Raw genomic sequence first — 7,540 nt, 5'->3', positions numbered from 1 at the left:
AAGACATGACAAATAGTGTCAGTTATATCGTGTGGAGTTCTCATATCATTTGTTTGTGCAGTGCTTTTAGGGCTTTACCCCATTCAGGTACACAATCTTACCCGGTGCAGAAGGTAATGTTGAACCCTAGAATTAGATTTTGAATACTCGCTATTTTCATTGAATTGTTGAGGGACAACCAAAATTTTAAATCCATATGAATTTATTAATAAAAAACAAATCTCTGTGAGAATGCAATTTTCAATTAACGCATCTAGGGAAGGTAAGAATTTCAAATCTGAAAGGGAACTCAATGCCTGTTTTGATCATTTTAACAAAAATATTGGTGGTTGGGGAATTTTTTTTTAGCTATATTTCACGGACAAATATAGCTTTCCCAGTATGCAGGGAACCGGTGCGTCAATTCTCAATTCTTTGTTCTTTGTGTAGTGAGTGAGTTACAGAATTGTAATCCTTTGGCGGCCTGAATAGATAGAGGTTGGGGACAATCCAAGGAGGGCGGTTATTCTTGTCCGTTCTGTTCATGGTTCGTATTCTCTTAGCTGGAAGATATGAAAGGTCTAACACGCTGATAGAAGGATTTACTGACGTGTGCTGACAAAGTCTGGTTCTACAGCGATCGATTCTGGTGTACTGGTGTGGCGACCTATGTGGTAGATTTGATTTCGTTCATTTTCACATTTAGTTTTAGAAGATTAATTTAATTTTTTAGGTTTTCTGGTTTAGTTGTATATGTTTGGTAAATATGGTTTTGGTTCAGGATTGGAAGTATATTGCGTTGAAATTTATTTTTATTATTTTTATAATCAATATGTTTGGATGAATAAATTATGGTTTATTCCTAATTTTATTCATTAATATATTTATTAATGAATGAATTATGGGTATTTGGTAATTTCACCATATTGTTCTTATTTTTTTAAATATTTAATTGATGGGAAGATAAATGATATTTTTAAAGTTTTAGATTAAAAAAAAAATAATAATATATATTATATATTATTATTATTAATATTAAGTAAATTAATTATTAAATATGTAGGTTTCCATAAATTCATAATATAGAGATCATAGATTTCTTAAGCTAGCTTTAAATTTCAGCCAAAACTACCTAAGGCTCAAATGAGGTTGGTATAAAGACATTGGTTAAATCATTGGCAGATCCACGTGAATGTTGCATTGCAAAACATTAATAACATTGAAAATATTGTTACTTCTAAGTTCAAAGAAAAAAAGTTTTAGCAGCTAAAAGCAAATTAAGATATTATAAGGAGGTCATCAACCCCACCCTAGAAGATCAAAGTATCTCTCTCTTTTAATTAGCTCAAAGAAGAAAATTAATATAGTCAATATTAGAACCAACTCTCATGAGCTCCATAGTGAAACGAGTTGTTGGGCAGTGATCTGCCATCTCTGTGAGAATATGAAAATCGAAGATGAAAATCACTTTCTCATGAAAATCGAAGATGAAAATCACTTTCTCTAAGAGTGCCCCACCTAGATCTCAGTTTCATAATCTTTGTTGCAATATTGACCTTTCTAGCCTTTTACGATGTCAAAATTATAGTGAGCTATAAAGGCTTCTCTCCAAGCTTTTTGAGCATAAAAATAAAATCTTAAATCAAACTAAATAATTCGTTTCTTTAGACCAAAATTTAGTCTCAGTGAACGTTAACCACCACCATCATCAAATTTAATAGAAATAAAATAAATATATTTTTATAAATTTTAATAATTATATATTAAAAAAAAATATGTATATTTTTATAAGTTTTAATAATTATATTAAAAATAAAATATCCTATATACCAAATTGATATTTAATTTTACCCAATATTAAAATTAAATTATTATATTACATTGAGATCTTATGCAAATAGTATCAATGTGTATTTCTTAATTCTTAACATTATGCAAATAGTATCAATGTGTATTTCTTAATTCTTAACGTTGGTGCCCACTGCCATGTCCCCGTTCCAAAACATTAACCATATTCCTTTCTACGCTGTCGGTCCTCCAGATTTTCAAGGGCCGCCGAAGGCACACGGCAATTATTTTTTACGTTATTAGTATTGAGGTGTATTTTTTTTTAATAAGATTATTGTTTATTTTTTTGAGCTAGCTTTATATAATTATTTAATAATATAAAATAAATATAAATAATAATATTATTAATTATCTTTTATATTGAAAATTATTTATTTATATAATGAAATAAATTAATAAATAGATAAATAAATAAATTTAATAGGTTAATTGGATTTTGTTTAAATAGTGAGTAGATTAAAGATTATTTTTCTCACTCTGTTTTAATTTTTATTTAAAATATATATATTTAATTTATTTATAACTCATTCCTATAACTAGTATAATTATATTTTAATTTTTATTTAAAATATATATGTTGAATTTATTTATAACTCATTCATATAGCTAGTATAATTATATTAAAAATATTAATGTAGTTGATATAGTTTAAGATTTCATTTGTATTATTGATAAATATATAACAAAAAATAACTATTGTAACAAAAATATTATTATTAATTTTGATTTTACTTAATCATTAAGAATCTCAAGTCTTAATAAAAAAACTAGTGTTGAAGAGTTTTTATCCTTTACAACTAAGATATAAGGTGACTTTTCTAAATTAGGTATGCTTTGAAAATCCCTAAGAAATTGGTGGGGGTTCAGACATCAATTTTTTTAAATTTATTGAAAGTCAATACATTTGACAAACTCTCTAACACACTATAACCATGAAGCACATACTAACCATATTCCCTTGAGAATCAATCTAGGTTGTTAATTAAAAATAAAAATAAAACCTTAAAAAAACCTGCTTCTAGCTTAATTTCACAAAAAGATTTTCTTAAACTATTTATAAAATTTATTCATATAATTATTAATAAAATTTTATAAATATACATTAATATTATTAATAAAAAAATACTATAAAATAAATATATAATAATAATCATATTTTATATTTATTATTCAATTAAAATAAATATGTATTATCAACAATTTTTCAAAATTAAATCAGTATTTATAAAATAAAATTATGCATATAAAAATTAAAAAATAAAATATTAAATATAAAAAACCAACACACATAAAATTACAAAACTATCATTTTTTAAGATATTGTACTTCCCAAATTATATCCCTGAAAAATACAAAATTCTAATCTCTTAAGAAATTGACTCTAACCAAGTTATTTGCTCTTTCACGAAACAATACCTTTTATGGACAGTCCAGCCAGCTTCAGCGTCTTATTCGTCTATATTCGACACCTTAGTTTGTATGCTCAGCCATAAATGATGTCGATTTAAGCCATGTCTACTCTCGTGGAGGTGAAGCTGAAGCTCAGGTCCTCCCTCACCACGGCCCAGCCTTTTAATATTCTACTTCGTAAAGCCCAGGGAATTTCTCGTGAATTCCTTCGTGATTTTTGCTCAAACCAAGAACTACCTAAGCTTGGTGAAGTCCAAGCAACCCCTGTTACAGTCAGTCCGTGGAAATACGGACATATCCAGTTATGTCGAGGTATTTTTTTTCTTTTTCTTCTACATGGAAAGAAAAAATAATATTATATGATATTAGATATAAGTATGTAGATTACAATTTTATTGGATTTAGATGAAGGGTAACCGTGGAACGGAGGAGCAAGTTCGCTGGAAATGGACATTGCTATAACTTAGGTATAATTTTGGTTTTTGTCATTCTTTTATTTATGTTTTTTATTTTTAAATACATGTTATTGAACGTAAGAATGGAGGATTAGGTTTGTGAACTGGAATCTAGGGTTAACAGCAGGGATTGTTTTGGTATTCATTTTATTTTTCACAGCAGGGATTGTTTTGGTATTCATTTTATTTTTCACAGCAGGGATTGTTTTGGTATTTTGTGCAGATATTTACTTTTTTTTTATTGGTGTTTTTCTCTTTTTAAATGAGTAAGGTAGTTTTTGGATGAGGAGAAGAATGACATTGGAAAAAAAATAATTTGTTTTTTGTTATTTAGGTGTGGTATATGATAAGTGCATAAAAGGCTTTTCCTTTTTCCATATTAGTTTACAGACATGCAAGTACACATTCTTCCTTATGAATTAGGTGATATAGTTGATGTATATGGATTTTCTTTTTTTCTATTTTTATTTGTATTTCGAAATTGCTTTTGTTTTTCTCTCTATTTTTATCTTTTTTTCAAAATTGGTTTTGTTTTTGCTATACATCTTTATGAGGCTAACACAACTTTTGGGTGATTTGCAGTTATCATACATCTAAGATATAGTCTTTCTTGTGGAGTTAGTGTATGTGTTTTTCTTGGTGAGGTAGATATACATTCTATTTTTTATTGCATTAAGCATTAAGAAAACTGCTAAACCTTGTATATGATGTGGAATCATAAAATTAATTATTAGATTTCTACTATTTATATTGCATTGTTGGTCACCCAAATTTTAAGAAATCACTATGTAAAGCAAATGTGGTTAAGTTAGATATCTATATAAACCTAGAAAGTGGTCGTGGTTATAATTGTGACTGTCATATGGTAAATTTGTTTTTTACCAAAATTTTCTTTATCCTTCCAACATCTAGATTCATTTATTTTTTACCATTAACCAGTTTGGTTGAATGGTGAATAGTTAGTAATGTTAAGGGATTGGAGTTTTAAAAATAAAACAAGTTTTTCATTATAGATAGAATACAACTCTAAATCTTTGGACAACATCAATGCATAACAAGGTTCTTAATATTTTGAAATTTCACATAGTTTTATAGATTAGGGTTGATTTGGAAGCTAGCCTTAGTGTGGTTAATGGTGGTGATATTACATATTAAATTAGTATAACATTAGCCTAAGTTTGATTCTCATAGATGAATTAATTAATGCATTTTTCTAAAATAGTCAACAAGTTTAGTCTTAGTGCTGTTGCCAATGTTCAATTAGTTAATAACATTCATGCAACAATCAACAAGGCTCCCACTTGTCTCTTCTTATGTTAGGCATTTCCTCCAATGACCACAAATTCCATAGATATGAAAGTAACCTCTTCAAATTTGAAGCATTCTTGAAGTATGTTCACAAAATCCCTCATGTCATGGATCTAATATGGACATGTGTGTCTTCAAACTGTGATTATAGAAGTTTTTGTCTAGCATAGAACAACATAAATTATGTCCTCATATTTGCCCTACGAATGTGCCTTGAAATGGTAATTTAGGAAACAAAGGTATATTATCACAACAACCCTTAGATGGGTCCTTCTATTACCTTTAATAACCCAGAATAAACTAGAATGCATCTTTACTTTCAACTTGAAAATGCTCAATTTTTTTACAATAAAATAACAAGTACTTCTCATAGATCCACTATTTACTCTAATAAATAACAAAATATATTATATTATTTCTATATTAACTATAATACAATTAATAAATAAATAAATTTAACGATTGAAATTATCTATTATAATAAATATTTTTTAGATTTATTTGTTTTTTTTTTATATAAAATTATAATCTTCTTTTATATTTTTTACTGAATTAAAAAAAAATCCTTATTAAAATAAAATCCATATTAAAATAAATCAATATGAATAGAATTCAATCTATATTTATAAAATAAACTTAATGGATATAAAAAAATTAACATTAATTATAAAATATCAAAAACACATTCAAAAGTTGAATAATACGCTCGGAAAATAGAAACTATCATTTATTAAAATATAGACCCTGCCCAAATTATATCGTTGAAAATTACAAACCTAAAATTTATTAAGAAATTTACTCTCCCGAATGATATCCTTTGGTAGTGTTCAGGGGATGTGTCTTGATCAATCCATGCACGAAAAGCTGCCATTATGGACCGTCGAACGAACTTCTGCATCCTATTTGTCTTATTTAACTCCTTAGTTTGTATGCTCTGGCTTAAATGAATCGGATTCTACACGAAACACTCATGTTAACCCCAAGCTTTTGAGGCTTAAGCCCATGCCTACCCACGTGAATGTGAAGGTGAAGCTAAGGTCCTCCCTAAGCACGGCCAAGCCTTTTAAGCCTTAAGCCCAGGGAATTCCTCCTCATGTTTTGCTCAAGCCCAGAACTCCCTAAAGTAAGTCCAAGCAATCCCTGTTACAGTCAGCCCATGGAAACTATTGAATTATACAGATATACAGACATATCTATTTATGCCGAGGTACTTCTTTTTCCTTTTTGTCCTTCATGGGAAGAAAAAATAAGATTATATGGTATTGCAGAAATAAGCACGCAGAGTACAAATTTATTGGATTTAGATGAAGGCTAATAGTTTGAACGGAGGAGCAAGTCTGGAAAAGGACCCTGTGGGCATGTGTGTTTTTGTTGTTTTTTTTTGTCTTTAGTCATTTACGCTCTGTTTTTTATTTTTATCTTTAAAGACATTTGTCTTTTTTAGCACAATTTTTAATTGCTAGAATGGCGGATCAGGTTTGCTGGAATGGAGCCTGTGGTGAACGGCAGGTATGTTTTTTTTTTCTTTTTGCATGTCTTTGTTTTTTACCTTTGTGCTAATATTTGTCTTTTTGTGTTGGTGTTTCTATCTTTCTTTTACTAAGGCAGTTTTTGGCCAGAGGAGATGAAATGATATTGAAAAAAAAGGGAATCAGTTTAGTTTTTGTTGTTGTGGTTCAGGTGTCTTGTTTGGTAATTGCTTCAAGGCCTTCTCTCCCTCCATATTCACCTATATTCACCTAGAGACATGCAGGTACACGTTCTTCTCTCTGAATTAGGTGATGCGGTTGATGTATGTGGCTTTTCTTCTTTCTGCTTTTATCTTTTTTTTCAGAATTGATTTTGTGTTTTCTCTCAATCTTTATCTTTCTTTCAAATTTGGTTTTTTTTTTTTCTCTCAATCTTTATGAGGCTAAGGCAGTGTTTGGATGGTTTGCAGTTAACTTACATCCAAGATATGAGGCTAAGGCAGTGTTTGGATGGTTTGCAGTTAACTTACTTACATCCAAGATATAGTCATGTATTTCTTGTGGAGTTGGGGTATGTGCAATTCTTGGCCAGGTAGATATACATTCTATCTTTAATCATCTTAAGCACTAAGAAAATTGCTAAACTTGTATGTGATATGGAATCATAAAAGTATTTGTTGTATCTCTACTATTTATGCATTGTTGGTCATCCAAATTTTAAGGAATCACTATGAGAAGGAAAGGTGGCTAAGTTGGATATCTATGTAAACTTAGGAAGTGGTTGTGGTTGTAGTTGTGATTCTCATATGGTAGATTTGGTTTTGTCCCTTTCAACATTTTTTTAGGCTTCCAAGATTAATCTAGTTTCATTTATTTTTCACCATTAATGCGTTTGGATGAATGATGAGTACTTAGTAATTGTTAAGGATTAAGGTTTTAAGAATAAAATAAATTTTGCATTATATATCTACAAAACTTTAGATCTTGACACAAGATCAATGCATAATCACCAAAAAGACAAGGTTCTTAATGCATCGAAATTTCACATAGTTTTATGGTTTAGGGTTGATT

General features: G+C 28.8%; 1 long non-coding RNA gene across 1 annotated transcript; it reads left to right on the top strand.

Moving 5' to 3' along the window:
- Positions 1-5,835: 5,835 nt before the first annotated feature.
- On the top strand, positions 5,836-7,061 carry LOC149177739 (uncharacterized). Its single transcript, XR_016258793.1, has 5 exons — positions 5,836-6,123; positions 6,269-6,360; positions 6,477-6,509; positions 6,681-6,753; positions 6,940-7,061. It is a non-coding gene; the product is annotated as an uncharacterized LOC149177739 (long non-coding RNA).
- The last annotated feature ends 479 nt before the right edge of the window (positions 7,062-7,540 follow it).

The sequence above is a fragment of the Pinus tabuliformis genome, chromosome 4_1 (genome assembly GCF_031772625.1).
Source record: "Pinus tabuliformis cultivar Carrire ecotype Pingquan chromosome 4_1, CPIR1, whole genome shotgun sequence".
In the NCBI taxonomy this organism is placed as follows: domain Eukaryota; kingdom Viridiplantae; phylum Streptophyta; class Pinopsida; order Pinales; family Pinaceae; genus Pinus; species Pinus tabuliformis.
The sequence above is the reverse complement of the archived record's forward strand: the minus strand, read 5'-3'. Positions and strand labels throughout refer to the sequence as shown.